Here is a 21,436-nt window from a genome sequence, read left to right on the forward strand (position 1 = left end):
GGGACCCAGGAGGCTATGTGCTGCTGAGGCCAAGCGGAGGAGAGAGGAAGGGCTGGGGTCCAGCATTAGATGGAGCAAGTGAACTGGCTAGTGGGCAGGGGCCAAGCCCTGCAAGGGCCAGGAGCCTATAGGACAGAGAGCCCTTAAGGCAATCAAGGCCTAGAGGGCCACAATTAGGGCCCATGGAGCCACAGTCACTACTGTTAGGGCCCAGGTGGCACTTGCCATGCATGACGGGGCAGATCAGAGGGTCCAGGGCATGTGACCCTGAGGCAAGGCTGGCATGCCCAGAGACAAGAAGGCAAGTGAGGCAGGGGCAGGGAGCATAGTATCTTGTGCAGGTGAAGATTGGGGCCAGGGTAAGGCTGCTCAGGGATGAGTGAAAGGGTGAAGAACCTAGGGCTTACTCTGGTCTCTACGGTCAGCCTCCCATGTGTTATTTGGACATCAGGGTGTGGCAGGCGAGCATAGGGCAGGGTCTGAGCATCCACTAAGAGTTGCCACAGCTGTTCTCTGGAGGTAGATCCCATTGAGATCAGAGGACTGGGATAGGAAACAATCCAATGATTTGTGCTGCGAGAAGAATGAGATTTACAGGTTGATTATAGCAGCAGTCCAGGGACCTGTCCTGGGACTTAATGGAGTCTGGTGGGTTAAGGTCTTTCTACCTCAACTACCATCCTCTGGTGGGAAAGTGGTATTTGTTACAATCCTGGGAGTTTAGAATAACTCTGTCAGGTCAATGTGTTTACACGTGGAACCCATGACGCTTGGGAAAAGATAAAGACTGCAGGGCTGTGACAGCCTGGGACAGTAGGACTTTGTGAACAGCCTGATACGTTAGAGGGACATTACCCTACAGCCAATGTAAAGGCCATGAGAGAGAGAGACATGTTTAATGCCTTGTCCCTCTGCTTGAAAACAAACCAGTGTAAAATGGTTTAGGCTTTGTTTCTCCCAAGCCTTTGCTAGTCTGGACTGCTAACCATGCTAGTCTACTCTGCTTTAATGAAGTGGTATGAACTTGACTAACAAGACTTGGTCACAGACTAAAGTAGGTTTCCAGTTCACTTTGCCTTGCGTGGGAATTTTCTTGGTCTGCACTTGACTCGTCATATGGCTTTGGGAGGTCCCCTTATCTCTCCACCTCATCATTTACTCAGAGGTGAAACCGGGGTGATAAGAAACACTGGTAAAATAATTCCAATGACTATGGTGAAGGGCTTCCAGATCTATGGGTGAGGTTCTTTGAAGATACAAAAATCCTTTCTGACTGACTGACACCTTTAGAACCAGCCACAAATCCAAGCTGTGACACCAGCATAGGTTCTTCAAAGGTATGGCCTGCAAATAAGTCACTCCCTTCTTTTAGGTGGTTTGTTCGGATTGACTGGGCTATTGTAGGCAGCTTTTTGAAAATAAAGATTAGGAGTCTGAAATTATTGCCTCAGTAATGTTCTCCCATGCTTTTCTGCCCATGGAAAAGGATACAGACATACATGGGAGGAAGGAAATTGTCACCTCCAAGATACTCCCTCCTTCCTTCCCTTCAGAGAAATTTTCTCCCAAGTTTTATAGTTTCATAGTTTCAGGGTCGGAAGGGACCTAATAGATCTTCTAGCCCGCCCCCCCGCCAGGGCGGGAGAACAACCCGAGAAAAAACAAGCTAGCAGAGAGCAGATTTATAGTTTCATAGTTTCATAGTTTTAGGGTTGGAAGGGACCTAATAGATCTTCTAGCCCGACCCCCCGCCAGGGCGGGAGAACAACCCAAAAACACAAACAAAACCACTCACCCTAAAAACAAAAACGGGACTCAAATGAGTCCAGCCAGGTAAGTATCCAGCCTCTTCTTAAAGATCCCCAGGGTAGGGGCCAGCACCACCTCCCTTGGAAGTTGGTTCCAGCTCCTAGCCGCCCTAACTGTGAAGTAGTTTTTTCGGATGTCCAATCTGTACCTCCTCTCCATCAACTTGTGCCCATTACTCCTTGTTATGCCAGCGGGGGCTAGGGGAAACAGCGTCTCCCCCAAACCCTTCTGGTTCCCCCTAGTGAGTTTATAGACGGTCACCAGGTCCCCCCTCAGCCTTCTCTTGTGGAGGCTGAATAGGTTCAAGTCCCGCAGTCTCTCACTGTAGGGTCTGCCCTGTTGTCCCCGGATCATGCGGGTGGCCCTCCTCTGGACCCTCTCCATGTTGTCCACATCCCTCCTGAAATGGGGCGCACAGAACTGGACACAATACTCCAGCTGCGGCCTGACCAGCGTCGCATAGAGGGGGAGGATCACCTCCCTGGCTCTACTCGAGATGCACCTGTGGATGCACGACAAGGTCCGGTTAGCCCTGCCAACCATGACCTCGCATTGTCGGCCCATGTTCATCTTGGAGTCAATAATGACACCAAGATCCCTTTCCGCCTCCGTGCTCTCAAGTAGGGAGTTCCCCATCGTATAAGTGTGCTGCTGGTTCCTACTACCCAAGTGCAGCACCCTGCACTTGTCCGTATTGAAACACATCCTGTTCCTGTCTGCCCACCCCTGTAACCTATCCAGATCCTTCTGCAATCTCTCTCTCCCTGCTAGCGTGCTCACCTCCCCCCAAATTTTGGTGTCATCAGCGAATTTAAACAGGTTGCTCTCCACCCCAACATCAAGATCGCTGATGAAGAAATTGAACAGCGCAGGGCCCAGGACCGAGCCCTGAGGGACTCCACTACCCACCTCCCCCCAAGTCGAATATGATCCATCCACCACCACCCTCTGAGTGCGACCCTTCAGCCAATCTGCAATCCATCTGACCGTGTAGGCATCTATGCCACAGTCGCCTAGTTTATTAATTAGGATGGGGTGAGAGACGGTGTCAAAGGCCTTGCTGAAGTCCAGAAAGACTACATCCACCGCGACACCTGCATCCATGGCCTTTGTGACCTGATCATAAAAGGCAATCAGGTTGGTCTGACATGATCTCCCCCTAATAAATCCATGCTGATTGCCCCTGAGCATCATCTCGGATGCCGGCCCATCACAAATGTGCTCCTTGATGATCTTCTCAAAGAGCTTCCCCAGGATTGAGGTAAGACTGACGGGCCAATAATTGCCCGGGTCCTCCCTTTTCCCTTTTTTGAAGATGGGGACCACATTAGCTACCATTTTAGTTTGGCTATGTTGCAGGACATTAAATATGATGGAGGGAAAAAAGTAGGTCTTTGATTCTTCCATCTTTAACCACCAGGGAGAAGCAGAGTTGTTAAAGGTACAGTTTGCATCACATGTACTATAGGAAGTTTGAAAACATTGCCTTTTCGATTAATAAAGAGCAGTTCATTTAAAATAACTTCTGAAATGCAATAAATGTCTGTCAGCATGCCTCCATTATTTTCAGCCTCAGGTTCTCTGCAGCTGCTACTTCTCCAAGAAGGGAGTTGGATCAATCTTTTATAATATCCTTGGTATTAATTTATCCCTAGAATTAAAAAACATTAAAGGATAAATTTTTACTGTTGGAATGCACCAAATCTTCAGGTTTAAAAAATATTCCCCCAATTTCTGTACATTAAGTCTACATTTAAAGAAACAGTTTCTCTAACTCACTGTGTGGATGCTGTTACTGTTTTCTCTGTTACGTATTCTGAACTTGATTCAGACTCCCATTGTTATCCATCTAGAAGTCATAGTTGATATCTGCATGTCACTGAACTCTTAGCCATTGCTCAGATCTCTACAGAGTAGGCTCAAGAGCAAAATGTTGTTCATAGTAATTATATACAACCTCATACACACTTTTGTCTCTCAACTTGGTGTTACATTATTTTTGTTCCCCTGGTTCAAGTTTTGGACAGAACTGTGGAAAAAATGGAAAAACTGAAAAGGAAATAAAAAGTAAAAATAAAACTGTAGAAAAAGTTAGAGAAAGTACTACCATAAAACAATGAAAGGGAACACTGAATGAAAATAAAATGGGAAAAACTTCATCAGAGATCCATGTGAAGTGTACAGCTAAAAAGGAAAAAAAAATGAATGAGGACTGGGGGGTCAGGGTGCTATTGCTGTTGTTGAGACTGATCTTGCTACCATGCTGCTCTGGTACAGTCCCCCCAGTTATTGCACTGTTGTGCTTGGGGTCCACCACACTAGAGCCATGCATTCTTAGGCTTCCCTTGAAGCTGCAGCACTGACTCTCCCTATCTGTGGTGCACTTAGACACAAGCTCTGGGTCTTTTAGCTCTATCGAAGCCTGTAGGACCAGTGCCAACACTCCCCCTCTAGTCCTGTGACTTCCCAGACTTTCCCAGAACTCTGGTCCTAGATTCATAGATGTTAGGGGCTGGAAGGGATCTTACAAGATCATCATGTCCAGCCCCCCTGCCCTTGGGTAGGAAAGACTGCTGGAGTCAAGTGACCCAAGCAAGGGGGGCATTAAGACATTTTTTGAAGATCGCTAGGGTGGGTGACTGTACCACATCTGTGACTTGACTTGTAAAGAAGTTTTTCCTTATGTCCAGTCTGAAGCGAGCTTTGATCAGTTTGTGCCCACTGTTTCTTGTCTTCCCCTAGGCTCTGATATATACCCCTAATATACTTATAGGCTGCCACCAAGTCCCCTCTGAGTCTTCTCTTCTCCAGGCTGAACAGTCCCAAACCTTCCAGCCTCTCCTCATATGATCTGCTCTCTAGACCTCTAGTCATGTGCATGGCAAAAGGCCCTTAGTTTACAGATCACCTCCTTGGGGACTGAACAGTGAAAGCAAGCAGGAACAGACCTTAAATGTTCCAAAATAAATAACTAAAGCACTACTTATTTCACCTCGAACAACAAACACAGACGTCACCAAAACAACAAGCCTCTGCATAATTTTCCTGCCACAGTTTCCTCACCACTCTGGAGCACTTCTTGTGCATAGGTGAGAACCTTCTAAAACAAGGCTGGTCCACTTGTAGCATAGGTCCCACAAATAACTATGGCAGCCTCTGTATGCAGCATGCAGCAGATCAGAGAGAGGACAGGCAGCCCAGTGGCAGATAGGGCAGGAAGCAAAGCAGCAAATGGGGCAGGGAGCACAGGGAAGAAAGCAGAGCATCAGATCAGGCAGGGAGCACAGGGCTGGGAGCAAAAAGCAGAATAGCAGGTCAAGCAGGGAAAGGATTGGAGTGGTACTCGAGGAGGGTGGGGGGCTAATTTATGGCATGCCTGCTGAAAAGGTTGACACTTACTGCTCTCGAAGGTCCAAAATCTTTCCTCGCTCACTCCCTTCCTATGCATAGCTCTTCCTCTGGGACAGAAGAGTATCTCTTCCTTTCTCCTACATTATCAGTTTCCTTCTGTTCTCCCACCCAACCTTTCTCTCTCCCCTGACCCCATTGTTGTGTTGTTCTCTGTAAAGCCAGTGAGAAACTCTTGTAAACTTAACTCTTTATTCCGAGGTGACCCTGCAATCACACTAATCAGGTGATCAAATCTCCACTAGATAATCCATTTAGCTATTCCCCCAGCTCTTTCTTCACGGACTTTCAAAATGGATTTCCCAGTTGAGACAGATATACATAGCAAGCCTCCAGTATCAATCCAGGATTCACAAATAGTACAGACACAGATTCTCCAAATTATCACACCTGCATTGCCTTCAAAGGCAGCTTACCCTATATGTAGACTGCAGGATCTTCTTCCAACTTTCCTCTAAATGCTGCTGCTTCTGACGATACAATGTGAAAAGCAATGCTCTCTCTTTGCAAACTGAGTGTGTTTGGGGGCTCACTATGTTAAGCAGAACTCCTTCTGTGTGGCAACAATTATTTTTCTTCTCAGGGACATTGTTTGTATATTCCATACATAATGTGAGAGGTTCTGAGACAGAGGCTCAGACATGTTATGATTAAAAATACTAGTTCAAGCTGTGCACTTTGAAGTAGAGACCTTGCTGTTGATCCCAATAGCCCCATGGTCTTTTTGAACTCTATAAATGTCCAGTCCCTTTTAAATAATAGGATTAAATGCATTCATTTGTTCCTGATGTGAATTCTGATGTCTGAGCCAATATTACATGGCATAAAATTCAGAACGTCTAGTTGTCAATTAAAAAATGTCATCTTAAATTTACTGTACATGCATAACTGTATCTCTCCCTGTAATGCTTGACAGAAATAGGAACTGTCTTAACTGTGTTTCAGCCTGTGTGGGAACGAAAATTCAAGTATCTTGGTTTAAAATAAAATCAAGTTGTCCTCTTCATTAAACTTTAACAGTTAATAACACAACATGTCTTGGAGGGGAAATGACTGATGCCAGAGAGTAAGTCATTAAAAGAAATATTAGTGAAAGGGTGTTGGGTCCCTATTTGGCATAAACAGTAATGGTACTTTTCATCTGTAGGTTGCAAAGTTCTTTACAAGTATTAGCCTATTTTAAAGGAGGTATCAGAAGCACAGAAACTTTGAGTGACTTATCTGGTGTGGATCAATGACAATCACTTTATTATAGTGTAAGAGTGATGCTGTAGCCATAATGGTCCAGAAATTGTGCAAGAGGTAAAGATTTCTTAGGGTTATATCTTTTATAGGACCAACTATGTAACTGGGATACTACATAGTTGGTCCAATAAAGATATCACACTAAGAAATCCTTGCCAATCAGTTTATCTAAATCCTGAATCTGAATCCTGTACTCACTTACTCAAACCAGAACTTCTCAAACTTTCCATGTTCTCCAGATCTGTCTGGCCATCGTGCTACCTTTTCCTTTTTTTCCAGCAGCACTTAGGGATATTCACATTTTCCATTGCAGAGAGCCTCAACCTCTGTGAAAACAGCAGGAAAAATATGGCAGCCTACTTGCTTCTGACAGGCAGCAGATCCTGCGGCTGCAGGCAAGGCAACAAGAGGAGGACAGGAAGGCAGACAGTTCTGTGCATGCCTCTTGTCCCTTGCCCACAGGCCTGCCCTTGCTGTTTTTCTATGTTCTGCTTTCTGCCTATGTACTGGAGAAAGGAGGTCATGTCCTTGAGGCAGGCATTGCTTGGATATACAGTTATGTGTTGGGGTTTTTTTTGTAATGTTACCTATGCTATACATTTGTAATTATAGACACAGGGAAGAGGACAGCGAGACTACAGAGGAAGGGGTCCCAATTAAGTAGTTTAGAAGTGGAGCAGATACAAAGAGGAAGAATCAGGAGGTACCTTCTGGAACTGGAACCATCAGTTAATGTTGTAGCTACCAGCCACCAGCTGATGAGAAATATCAAGGTAGAACAAGGAAAGGTGTCAGCCAAGCACAGTGTCCTAGTAAGCAAAGTGCAGGATGGCTGGGAGTTGTGTCTACAGGAGCAGGGAATTAAGCAGCAGGGAAGCTTGTAAGGGGAGAAAGAATAGAAAACAGATCAGAGAGGAGCAGATGGAAGGGAGCAGGAAGCTGCCATTTCCTCAGCGCATCACCATGTTCTCTGGGCAGGGTTCAACCTAGCGCTGCCTTGCGCAGGAAGTTGTCTGTCTTTCCTGGTGGGAACCAAGGAGGCCTCGTCTGACACGTGAAGTCACAATCAGACACAGTCACATGCTGCCATTGGCAAGCAGAGACAGAGCTTCTCCCTCTTGAAACTGCAACATTTTGGAAAAAAGGGTGCCTTATCCTTGAAGGGGATAATACGATGCTGTGCATTTGAAGTATACACTGGGGCACTCTTATTTGGGCCCATTGTTGTCTTCTCTTTTGTTCTATCCACTGCTCATTTTAAGATAGATTAGCACCCAATATACAACAACTTGCCTTACTGACCAGGTCACGTGCAGGTTCATAAAATTGCTGTATCCGTATTCTTTTGTTTCTTGCATAACAGCTCCGCATCCCTCACACAAGTATACCAAGACCACCTTACTAAACAAAATGGCAACAAGTATGTGTCCACATCACTGTATAATGTTGAGTAATAAATCTAGTTCCTCCTTACAGAATGAAGCTGAAGACTTTTTCCCTGATAGACCTGCTGCTGCTTCTGGTAGATTTGTGTTTAATATAATATTATTTCTTCCTTATATAACTCAGCACTACAAAAACATCATAGTTGTCCTTAAGGCTGTGGTACTCTAATAAACTTGAATTTTATTACCATAAAGCTCAGTGATGGATGCTGTTGTGACACATCGGAGTCTAGAGGCAGATTAACCTCCTACCAAAATCAATAGGAGTTTTGCCTGTGTGAGGACAGATTTAAAAACTGATGGTTTCGGGTTTTGTCCCATTGTGGAGGTAAAGGGCTTCTAATACTGATATATTCATTGTGTTTTTCTTTCAGTAGTCTCATGCATAAAATATGGAACTAAGCTGTGAAGGGGCAACTTTTGCTTTCACTGCAGAAAATAGACAACACCTTGATTATAGAGGTGCAGTTGAAGGTGCAGTTTATTTCTGATGATTCCTCATAAAACAGAGAAGCTTGACATTCAGATCCCAGTTTGAGTTTGCTGGGGTTGCAGGTAGACATTTCTCATTTTACAGGTAAGTTAAACATGCTTTGTGAGAAGTAAACATAGAACTTTGCCAGACCCGTTTTACAGTAACTTTTCAACAGACAACTGCATTTTCAGCCTTGATTCAGTGGAAATGATTAAGCTTCACAGTGGAAATACGAAGGAACAGAGGTGGTCGGAAGAGGAAAAAATATTCTAGAAGACAAGAAAGGGTGTACTCTATTTAGCAGTAAAAGGAGTTCTCTTTATTTTTTTAAGTATGTTTTTGCTTAGTTTCTTTATTAGTTCAAGTAGTGCCATATAAAATGGTCAAATCCTGTGTTGTGGTTGGGCAATATTCATTATTACTGGAATTGCATTGATATTTTTGAGAAACAACTCAACAAAAAGGAAATAGTATAGATCTAATTCATAGAGTCATGCTGGAATAGCACCACCAAGATCTCCACTGAGAAGAACTACTAGCACTCTACCAGCAGCTCCATTTTTCAGAGATGTATAACTTGGCACAAAAAATGTATGCAAGGCTGAGACTTATTAAGGAAATTTTAGCCCAAAGGTTCATTGTTCTTACACATTTAAAGTAAATCAGTAGCAATCCTCCTAAGGATATTTCTCTTACACTTGTTTGCTTTCCATTTGTCTAATTTTAAAGTATTTTTTGTTGAACAAATAAAGTTTGGCCATTAATTAGCCCAGAGGTGGTCAATCTGCATGGGCAGCCTGAGTGTGTGGCCTGCAGCAGATCAGGGAGAGGACAGCACAGTGGCAGATAGGGCAGAAAGTAAAGCAGCAGATTGGCAAGAGAAGGGGATTGGAGTTGCACTTGGGGAGGGTGCAGGGCTAATTTGTGGCACAGCTGCCAAAAAGTTGGCCTCTGCTGGATTAGCCAGTGAATGTTATTTCTAGTCACTGCAAGACAGGAAAACTATAATGAAATCCTATGAGTTGAATTTCTACCGACTGCATTATTTTATAGACTAAGACAATTTAGAGAAATGTATTAGATGGTCAACTCCGAAGACTGGTACTTCTAGTCCAAAGAATGAGTATGACAGCCTACCTGAGCCCTGAACTTGAACAGTCATATGTGGAGCAGTTAGAATAATCCAGCCTCCTGTCCATTTATTTCTTTGCCTCTCTTGAGAAGACTGACAAGTTGTAATAAGGGTATTCAGGAGGTGAACACTTATGCTGGACTGTGCCAACCAACTTACTTGTTGTGTCACAGAACAAATATCAGATGCAGGTTTCAGCTATCACCTTTCCGGTACGGATGAAAACCCCAGTTGACTGGAGCTAAAGTTCTTTTATTCTGCAAACTGTCAGTCATGCAGACAATTGTTAAGAGGGCCCACTTGGTCACAAGAAAGCCTGCCTGAGTCACCTTCTCTCTTGTATCAATTCCTTGTCTCACTTCATTTTCCGTTGAAAGGTGGACTGGTTTCTGCAGAATTTTGTTTTCTCTTTCAATGTACAGTCCCATCAAATGAGAAGGAAGGATCCTTAGTGGAATATTTACCCTACCTAGACCAATGCATTTCCCCACCAAAACTGCCTTCATTTGACTCAATATGCTCCTTTCTGGCTTGGATCTAGCCTGGATCTCCTAACCTGCAGCTTGAAACCGGCCTTAAAGTACTGGCTGTAACATGGGGAAGTAGAGCTAGAATGCTAGAGAGGGCCCATATCACCGCACACACAAAATAAAATAAAATATCTCAGGATCAGAAAAGGAGAGGCGAGAAGAAGCTTATCACATTTGTTATTGCAATGACTCTACACAACACCAGCTTTCCAGTACATTACTTAGGAGGTTGCTTGCTGCACTTGACATCAGGAACCAGTGAAGAGACCAGCAAACGGGGGTTGACTGGGGATTCCTGCTTGGGAGAGGAGCAGGAAGCCTTGACTGCCTGGGGAGAAGGTTTGTGGTCCACATTCAGTTTGGTTGCTACTTTGCATAGTTGTTTGGGACAGTGAGCAAAGAGGTCCTCTCAGCAGCCAAGCCCAGCCGCTGATAGCAGTATGATTGAGGCTAGAAAGGCCTGAGACCATGAGAGCCTCAAGGTAATAACAGATGCTGGGTTTACCTTGGGTTCCACTGTTCTAGGTTTAAACTCTCATCTGCAGCTTGAATGGCAATTAACTGGGATTAGCCCTGATCATTCTGGGAAAAAGTGTTAATTTGTGTGCTTCACAGGTACTTGAAGTGGGACAATGAGCTTGTACATCTGTAGGATCCCCAAATAAAAGGCTTTGTCCCCAGGAGAAGTCCACCATCTGTTTTTACCCTCTGAATGAGGAATGAGTGAGCAGGCCAACCAATAAAAGAGTTTGAGTGGGAGTTTGCCAGGGGAATTTGTCCCAGCCACATTTTAACCTTCCTTCACTATAATCTTGGTGAGCAGAAGCAGGCTAAGGAGAAAGAAGAAATCTTTTAGTAGGTACCAGCAGTAGCAGAAGATTAAAAAGGTCACAGAAGAAACAGTAAGATGCCATTGAAGCATCACAATGCTAAAGCCACAGCCACTGCCAACCATTCTTCTGCCTATTCCTGCATGGGCTTTGTCTGGGGATATAGTGCTTCCATTCGGGTCTTTGTTTGGCTTTGTGGGGACTGCAGCCTACATGTCACTGTTAAAGACAGCCAGCCTGTGGTGTGAGAGGTGCTTCCTGGTGGATTTGCTCAGGAACCAAGTGTGGGAGTTGCAGGAAGAGGTGGCTAGGCTCAGAAGCATCCATCAGCATGAGGACTTCATTTACTCAATGCACAAAGAGACTTCCACAATCAGCCAGAGAAGGTGTTGGGGGACAAAGATGACCTGGATTCCTGGATGAAGGCATCTATCTGCTGGTCTGATCTCTTAGCTTGGCAGGTCTGCTGCCTGCCAGAAAGCTCCATCCAACACATCGTAGAAAGGTTGGCAAGATTCATCCAACCCTCTGACTACATGCTGCTCATCCATGTGCGTACTCACAAAATTGCCAGGGTCAACCATGAATAGATCAGAAATGACTACAAGGCTCTTAGTGCAAGGGTGAAGGGGACAAGGGCTCAGATGGTGTTCCTTCCAGTACTTTAAAGAAACCTTACTAAGGGTGCAGGAATGAATCATCCTGATGCACAGGAAGACTAGTAAGTATGGCAGAGGACCAGGTTGGCTTCAGTAAGTTAAAACACAAAAAGGAAGATTACAAGAAGTGGAAACTTGGACAAACAACTAGGGCTAAATGTAAGAGTATTGCTTGGGCATGCTGGGATGACATCAGGAAGGCCAAAGCACAGCTGGAGTTGCCGCTAGCAAGGGATATGAAGGGTAACAAGAAGGGTTTCTGCAAGTATGTCAGCAACAAGAGGAAGATCAGGGAAGGTGTGGATCCCTAAAAGTGGGGGAGGCAACCTAGTGATAGATGATGCGGAAAAGGCCGAAGTACTCGATGCCTTTTTTTACCTCAATCTTCATAGACTACTGCACTTGGCAGAACAGTTTGGGGAGCAATTGAGCAGATGACAGTAGTAAAAGAACAGGTTAGGGACAATTTCAAAAAGCTGGAATGTGTACAAGCCTATGAGGTCAGATGCAATGCACCTAAGGGTGCTGAGGGAGTTGGCCAATGCAATTGCAGAGCCATGGCCATTATCTTTGAAAAATCGTGGTGATCGGGAGAGGTTCTAGATTATTTGAAAAGGGCAAATATAGTGCTTGTTTTAAGAAAGGGAAGGAGGAGGATCTGGGGAACTGTAAACCAGTCAGCCTCATCTTGGTTCCTGGAAGATAGAGCAGGTGCTCAAGGAATCCACGTATTGCTCCAGCTGCAACAGCAGCTGAAGGCTCTGGGCTCCTCCTTTCTTCTCTGGTTTCTGTGTTGTGTGCCCCCCAGGAGACAGTAGAGCTTGGTATGGCACAGCATGGTGCAGGGAGCTCAAGATGAGGCTAGGGCAGCATGGTGCAGTGGTGGTGGTCCACACAGAATCACTGCAATGGGTGAAGAGGAGCAACGTCTATGCAGCATACAGCCTAGGGGCCTGGGACCACTGCTGGTGTGACCCACAGGGTATGTGTTCTCTAGCCACTTAGAAGCTGGACAGCATGATCATGGTTCACTTGTTCAGATCATGTGGGCATATTTTACTTACCCAATACTTTTCCACTGCAGGGACCTAGAGGCATGGGTAGCTCCTTTCAGTCTCTCTCATTCTCTTCTTTGTTTTAGGATTATGGTCTTTTGTGCTATAGCAAACTCCTTTGGATTTATTTTTCTCTGACATGCGTGGGGTGGAACAAAGTTAGGGAGACCCAGAGGATTTTCCCCTTGTATCCTGTTGGATACAAACCCCTTCATATTCCAAACACTATTAATTTATAATAAGGCATGTCTCATGCCTCTTCCTTTCTAAACCTACCCCAGTACCAGGGGCCACTGAGGTAATGTTCTGTCAGTATTTGTAATGCACTGTTCTGCATTTATCAAGGGGAGGGATACCGTCAGTAATGTTGGTGCTCTAAAGAGATATTATTTCTGATGCATTCTCATTTGATGCAAATCTTTGTGACTTTGCTTTGTTAGATGTGAACTATTAATAAGACGCACACTGAAGTTAAATTTGAATAGTCCTGTCTTCCTGCATGGGCAGATGCACAAACTCACAGTAAGACCTTCATGAAAATTCACTGCAGGCCTTAAAGGGAAAGTGACAACATGAAGCTCTGTGGCTTTTTTTTTTAGTGTTTAAAGAAGAGGTCGGTATTTGACTGGTCAAATAAAGTTCAGTCAGTTGACTGGTCAAATATCAGTCAAAAATTGTAAAAAAAATATACACAGAAAAAGCACAAGTTTTCCGTTACGGAATGTGTAAAAAATAATTTAAAAATAAATATTTCTGTCAAGAAAACTAAAAAATACAAACAAAAAATAAGGTTTTTTGGTATAATTGCTATAATCTTTGACCTGTCAAAAAATACAGTCAATTGACAATTTTTGACCAGTCAATTGTCGGGCTTGCCAACCCTAGTCTAAAGTAATTCAAGGTTTTGCATTTATCCCCATGGCCAAGTAAGAGACCCACGTAGCCATCAGAAAAAAACAAGCATAAAGGGAAAGCAGTTAAATGGACTAATTATGCACAAAGTCCTATCAAAAGCAGAAGGCAAAATAGAGGAAAAACATGCTTCTTTTTAATCACCCCTGCATTTAGTAAAGTTAGGTGATATTTGTAACAATAATGACTACACCAATTTGAACAGAAGTGTGATTTTTTTTTTAAAAGGTCAGTATCTTTTGAAATATAGATTTTTGTTCTTTCCATATTTATGCAGTTGATAGAAAATATGCAAAGATGGTCACCCCACTTTTTAAAAAACTGGGAAGTATGTCTAATATGCAGCCAGGCCTCCCGGACCTAATCAGCATTATATGACGAACTGACATTGTTGAAATTGCCCTGGATTTATCAGCATGAAACTGAACTTGCCATGGTATAAAGCTAGAGATAAAATATTGCAGCCAGTAAAAAGTAATCCAAGTTGAAAAAACTCTCTCGCAGGTAGTTAAGATACAAGCTGCCTGTGAATAGACATTTTTTAGTTAGCCCCCCAAAAAGAAAATTGGTGTGGAAAAATCCTGTACTGTTATAAAACTACACAAACTCAGTGTCATTTAAAATAAAAGGGAAAGGGAATATCTTGGCCTCCTTGAAATCAATGGAAGTTTTGGGCAAAATTAAAAAAACAGGGCCAAGATTTCACTCAAAGCATGTGTTCATATTCCTTTCCCTCTGCGTTTTCTTCCTTAGAAACAGCCTTTTAGACTTTCTGTGTAAAACAGCCATTTTACTGGATCTACTTCTCTCAGCTTATTGGCAATTTCTATCAAAGGTTTTTCTTGTTCTGATGTTTTGATATTTTGAAGGGAAAAATAAAGTTATTTATCTATTTAATCGTATTTTTCAAATGCTGGTTGTTAATAAAGAACTGTTGTTAGTTTTAAAATTGAGTGGTTTTGGTCTTTTTCAAATTTGACTTTTAAATTCAATGCAGCAAAGAGTACTGCTTTAAAAAAATATATTTCTGCATTACACTGGCATTTTTTCCAAGGTAAAATAAAATGTAAACTAATTTTTGGCCTAACATTTCCAGAAAGCATCTGTGAAATGAAACACCTAATTCCTTCCCACAGATGCCTTCTCAGTTTTTAAAGGAGAATAAAAAAATCTCAACATAGTGTCCATATACAAAGCTGATGAATAGGTTGGTTTAATTTAATAGTAAGCTACTGGAAGAAACAAGAAGGAAATGGACAATGGCTCCAAGTAAGACACCTAGTAATGACTTCAGGTCCATAAAGATATGAAGCAGTGCTTTTAGGTATAAAGATGCTACTTCTAGACACCAGCCAAATTAAAAATATATTTTGCAAATTCTGGGAGCCAAAAGGACTGAAGGAATATAAGGATTTGAAACAGAGAGTCTCTAGCTAGAAGGGGAACAGTAACTAGTGAAAAACAGACTGATGCATACTGACAGCCTCTGGGAGAGCTGAAGACATTAACCTTTCCTAGGAATCCACCAGGGATGGTAATTCTTTACATAAAACAGACATGTTTGTGCACTGCTGCTTGTTTTCAAACGCCTTTTACTCTTGTATTATGCAATATTCCTCCTGTTAGGATTAAACAAGATTTGGCTTAAAAAGGTCGTCTGGTCACTGACTCACAAATAACTGCTCAACTTGCACCCTTTTAGACCTCCTGAGTAAGTATGGTGGGTGTTGAATTAAAACCTGGTGTAAAGGTAGAAGAACTGCATATTTCCACCCTATGGGAGATAAAGGCACAAGACCCAACACCTGCATGTGTGCGCGCTCAGCAAGAAGAGACAGAGGTGCTGCTGGCACTATGCCATGACAGCTGGCTCTAAAACTTTCAACCTTAGGGGCAATATCCTCAGTGGGTGACAGTGTGCACCTGCTGAGGATTTGTCTCCAGGTGTCTAAAGTTAGGTACCTGAATCCACGTTTAGAAACTGAACTCAATCCAAATCTGTTGGAGCCAGCTGAAGCATTCCAGCAGACTTCACTAGGCTTTCAGACTCTCGGGGCCTGTCTGTACTGCCTTAGGACCACAACAGGGAGCAGTGCAGTTACCCATACCACCCTGCTCTGCGCATGTTACATGCTAAAACTGATGTCATAGCGCTGCATGAAGGTGGCTACATTATATCTGATTTGTGATGCAGCATATGGAGAAGAGATATGGCTCTCTCTTCCACGTTCCCCAAAAAGGGTGGAAAACAGCATTCCGACCTACGTTTGGAAAAGTAGAAAATGTTCATTTCAGTCCCATAATATTAGTATAATAAATAACCTTAGACATAGTGTGAAAGTATTGGCTTTAATCCTCATCTATGCAAGAAATGTCATGATTCTTTCCCACTTTTGGGGAGTTTTGAGGTATTTGCTGTAGAATCCTTCTAACATAGACACCATATAAAGTGAATACACAAGTGAGCACAAATTCCATCCAAACTATCTTATTTTCCCAAAGAGGTTTTCTTTTATTAGGCTTCATTTGAAAATCTTCACTCTGAGATCAGGTTAAAAATAATTCATTAAACTGATAGTAGTTGCCTGCAAGTTCTGGCTAATGCTATTTCACACACTGGTTATGAAGAATTCCTGCTTTCACACTGCATAACATATCAGTATTTTTCTTCTTTTGCACAGCTGCTATAATCCATAATAAATAATTGTTTAAACATGACGTCAGTAAATGTCATCTGTACTTTCTTTCTCCCAAGGCCATCAGGAAATGGTCAAGGAGAAATAGCTGAATAGCAATATGTTTCATCTTTCTTTTGTTTCTGTATGCACATTCTGTTTCCAAATATTCATCAGTAAAGGAGAAAAAGCTAATAGAGGAAAAAAAAAACTAATCAAAAGCTTTCTGTCTGAAGTCACTCGCTTTCCTGTTCATACCCAGAGTCCAGGGAAGTGATTATAGTTATACATGGTTGTATTCTCTGAGAACATGAAAACATGACAGTATATTATTAGTGCAGAGGCATAAGGAACAGCTGTTACTTAGTGTTTGGCTTCCAGCATTAGGCTGGAACTATAAAGTGAAATGCTACATCTATAGGAGGAGATGAACAAATCACTAAGAATGCCCTCTTCTGTAGATCTGTATGTAGAGCATTTTGGAAGTCTGCCTCTCAAAATGAGGCAGAAAGGGGAGTAAAAACAATGATTTGTGCTTACCTTGCTGCAACTTGGTGGTGCCTCTGCTCTCTGGTCTGAGAATGAGAGGACAGGACAAGTGCAGAAGCTTATTGCTTTATTAGATTACTCAAACTATGTATTTAGCAATTAGACAGGCATTGGTTTACCAGATGAGCTATAAATACAATATCTCCAAAGGACCAGCCATCCAAAGGAGATAAGAACCATAGCACCTCTGTTCTGCTAGCCTTTTAAGGAATCATACTTAAAGTAGCACAAGATCTGTAATGGAAAGGAGCTGCACTGCTCTTAGCAACCACAGACCTTTGTTCTGTTTAATTTGAGGATGCCTGAGCTTTATATATACTTGCCCACCCTGTGCAGTACTATGGCATCATCAAGGCATTACCTTCACTACTGCTCCTGTTCTATTATAACTAACTGAACAATAACAGTTCTTCATTTTAAGTTCATTTTCATGTATCAAGTGAGAACTTCAATTTTACTAAAAACACCTAAGAAGTTTCTGTGGATGTGATGTTAGACTGAAGTTTAAGATGATGCAGCACTACAGAAGTATATGTATTGATGGGTTTCCAGGGACTTAGCAGGATGTAATGGGGCACCAAATGCACTTAGGCTCCTAATAGGAGGAATAAGATCTGGTGCTAAGTGGCTTTGCCCAAGGTCTCACATGTTTGTGGCATTTGAACTGAACCTGGATCTCCCAAATTCCAGGCTACGGGCTTAACTTCTAGACCATTCTTCCTCTTTGATGACACTGTTACATCAGCACATAGGAAGCAACATACATTTAAGGAACTTTAGCATGAAGTCAGAGACGTTACAAATGGAAGCCTCTGACTGCATGCCATATTGATCCTAACTGTACATAAGCACAGCCCTGAAGTCATCCAGAGACTGGCTGACATCAGTGGAAGATCTGTCTGGACTACTCTTGGCCATCATCAGTTATAGCATATCCTATTTGTCAATATAGGGTTGTTCATTGCAGTTTAGCTACGTTACTGTTGGGATACTGCGGTTGCTCCAGATTGGGAGTTGGCTTCCCACTGTAAACCTGAAATTTGGAACCTCACCCTAACTTTCCTAAAGAGACATGAACCCTCTTCAGATCTCACATGCATCTCATTATCCCAGGGCTCTCCTTTTTTGCTAAGTTTAGAAATATCAAAACGAGTATGCAAAGTGTGGGTGCTTAAAGAAATACCCACTTGCTGACTTCTTGGATGTGGTGCTAGCCATCTCACTGTCCAATGAAACTGATTTTCAATCTACATAGTTTTACAGAGGAGCAATGCCCCTTAAAATTCTTTTGAGGGAACAGGGGGTATTATAATGAAATGTAATTTAGGAAAGGTTTGTGATGGGAAATCAAGCACACACACTAAGGTAGTCGGGGAAGGGATAAGGTATGAGGCTAAAGGGGAGGAAGACAAAGTTCCCTTTCTATCATTTCCAGCCCATGGAGGAAATGGGATCAGGAAACTCCCAGAAATAGTACTCTGACTCTCTTCCTATGCTGCTCAGAAGAGATTTTATAAATAAGAGCTGTCCTTTTTTTTTCTTAGACTCCAGCAAGCTGTTCTTTGTTTGCTCAGTTTTATTGTTGGCTGTTTTTCCAGGCACTGTGATGGATACCGCGTATTCTTGCACACCAGATTTCAAGTATATCTTAAAGTGGCAGGGGGCAATATTTTTTTTTTTTTTGGTTTTCCATGTTCTTGTTACCTGCAAGGCAATATTTATTTCTTTTTTGGTTTTCCATGTTCTTGTTACCTGCAGTTATTCCTAATGTTAACGCAGCAAAATGAACAAATTGAGTGAAACTGGCTACTGGAAACTGAGTTCAGTGACTGTCTCAGTGGAATTTCCCAGAATAAATGCTTTCAAAGCTATTCTCTCCTTTTTTATTTTCCAAACTCCAAAGAACATCAATCCCAAATAGACATCTTTTTTGTTTCTCTCTCACAGGTCTTACTCAATGTTGGCATGCATACAGACTTTAAGTATGCATAATTTCTTTTTCTGAACCATATGCACTTTTGTGTTTTTAGCTTCACAGAAAAATAAATTTTGCTCTGGATTTTTTCCTGGGATATCTTCCCAGATTGGATGATGGTAAAGACTCAAATGACAAATAATATGGATAATGGAAATGGCCAGCAGCAAGTATTTCAGGGTAACTCAAAAATGGGCCAGGTGTTCTGAAATCTTGACTGTAAGGTCACTAATGAATAATGTTGTCTCAATTTGTGCTTGGGGTGGAGCCATTACAGAAGGTGTGGTTGTGGCCCCCAAACCAATTAGGACTTGACATTTTGATAATTCATAGTAGCACAGAACATCCCTAGATGGTTCACAGGCAGAACAAATTGTCAGTTGAATGAAGTTTGATAAAACAGCTGATGACATAGCTCTGGCTGATGGGAGTTGTCTGTATGAATCCCCAGTCTCTAGACATCATAGCAGTGTGCCTGATCTGATAGATTAGATTAGGGAACTTGGAGAAATATCTCATAATTTTTTTATGAAAATATTCTTTCTTACAGAGTTAGCGTCACATGTGTCTGTAGCTATTGTGTAAACTGTCTTTTCTCATTTCTCAAACAAAATCCAATTAAATAAGATAAGTAGTTTAAAACTAAATGTCACGGGTTGGGGTCCCCAGGGTTGGCTGTGATACCCTGGCAGCTCCGCAACTGTGCCAGCTCTGCCCTAAGGGTGCCCAAGTCTTGCCTCACCTGCCATGTCTTGATGGTAAAATAATGAATCAGGAGGCTGCCCACAGGCTTGTGGTTGGCCCTGGTCCACTGAACTCCACAAGAACTCACTGGTCCTTGGGCCCTTCGCAGGACCTCACTCTAGTACTGTGCTGCACGCAGCACCTCAAGCCTTATGTGCTAAGTGTGTGGCTCTAATCCTTCCCTATCCCATGCTCCATGTCTGTTTTGCTTAGCACTATTTTGCTATAATGCTATAATGCATTAATGCTATAATGTTCATTTTAAAATTGATACCTGATTCCACTTAGTGTTCAGTGAGTTTCATTATAATGCTCATGGTTGCCACCTTAGGTCACTAAAAACACATGCAATCATCATCTGGGGCCGTTAAAAACTTTCTGGTTTCACTTAATGCTCATTTTGCTTAATGCTCGGTTTCTCAGGAACCAATTAACAGCACCAAGCAGGGTGTAACAGGGAACCCTAGTCCTGTTACTAAGAGGCAGGGCTGCCCCTTTAAGACCTGAGTCTACAGGAACACCAAGCACCAGGAGGGTAGGGGTTAATAGTCCAACAACCCAGGCCAGTCAGCTCACAGGAAGGGGATAGGCCTCTGGGCACACATAAACCCCAGGGCCAAGGCTGGCAGGAGGAGGTCTCTGGCAAGTGGCCAGGGGAAGAGAGCTCCTGCATGGCAGAACTACCCAGGAACTCTGTGGCTGCTGGCCAGACTGTTGCTGTGGCTAATGAGGCTCCAGGCATCTACAAGGTACCCAGAGCTGGAGGGTGCTAAACACACGAAGAGCAGTTTGGGGTTTTTAAGGAGCCAGAGTGTGGCTTGTATGACTTGTATTATGTTATAGCTCAGGGGCTCATATTTATGTTATTGTTTTATCCAGTGGCTGAGGCTATTTGGGAAGGAGACGGCCTCACTGGGGCACACTACTGTGCAAAGCCCCTGTGCTGGGGGGGGCGCAGTGACAGGGGATGATCAGACCCCCAGTACCAGGGGGGTGCAGTGACAGGTGGCAGACCCCAGTGCCAAGAGGCACAACGACAGGGAGTGAGCTGACCCAACTCCCTAGGGCATAGGTCAACATTTATATACCATCTGCAAGATGTGGGCCACCATGTAGGGAAGGTTTGGAGCAACCCCTAGCATTGGTGTAGGAAATGGGCAGCCTCCCACCTGAGTAACATCATACTTATTGTTCCATCAAGGCATGGCTGGTGAGATAGGTGGCTGGGTAGCCCAGGGAGAGAGGGTCAGGTCTACAGGCCCAGGGATGGACACCGGTCACACAGGGGTTTTCTGTAGTCCTTAACCTGTTCTTTCACCACTGTTGGCTGCTCACCTGCTCCTGAAACTGCTGCCAGGTTCAGTAGTTTGGGAGCTGACCTTGCCTGTGAATACAGGTAAAAAAGCCACTGAGAATCTCAGACTTTTCTGCATCATCTGTCAATAGGCTGCCTCCTCCATTCAGTAAAGGACCCACATGTAGGTCAGCAACAAGAGGAAGATCATGGAACATGTAGTAACCATTCTTGTTACTCTTCACATCCCTTGCTCTCTCTGTGGCCCCCAAAGCTCCAGTTGTGCTTTGGCCTTCCTGATTTCATTCCTGCATACCCAAGAAATACTCTTGTACTCCTCCCTGGTTGTTTGTCCATGTTTCCACTTCTTGTAATGCCTCCTTTTTGTGTTTTAGCTCATTGAAGAGTTCTCTACTAAGTCAAGCTAGTCTTCTGCCATACTTGTGAGTCTTGCTGAGCATCAGGATGGTTTGTTCCTGTACCTTCAGAGTATAGTTTTGGTAGCTCAGTAAGTACAATCAGCTGTACTGGACTTCTTTCCCCCTCAGCCTGACCTTCCAGGGGATCCTGCCCATCAGTTCCCTGCACGAGTCAAAGTCTGCTGTTCTGAAGTGCTGGGTCCTTACTCTACTGCTCTCCTTCCTTCCTTTCCTCAGGATCCTGAGCTCTATTAACTTGTGGTTGCTGCTGCCCAAGTTG

At 43.3% G+C, this 21,436-nt stretch overlaps 1 protein-coding gene across 2 annotated transcripts in view; it reads right to left on the bottom strand.

The window, feature by feature from the left end:
* The window catches only part of FHL2 (four and a half LIM domains 2), a 73,547-nt gene extending 56,682 nt beyond the window's left edge, over positions 1-16,865 (bottom strand). The window contains exon 1 of one of the 2 annotated variants that reach the window (XM_025210509.1): positions 16,716-16,865. The gene's annotated coding sequence lies outside the window, so the exon portion shown is untranslated. The remainder of the gene's footprint in view (positions 1-16,715) is intronic. The other variant, XM_025210510.1, reaches the window with a different exon arrangement.
* Between the last annotated feature and the right edge of the window lie 4,571 nt (positions 16,866-21,436).

Source organism: Alligator sinensis, unplaced genomic scaffold (genome assembly GCF_000455745.1).
Source record: "Alligator sinensis unplaced genomic scaffold, ASM45574v1 scaffold335_1, whole genome shotgun sequence".
Lineage (NCBI taxonomy): Eukaryota > Metazoa > Chordata > Crocodylia > Alligatoridae > Alligator > Alligator sinensis.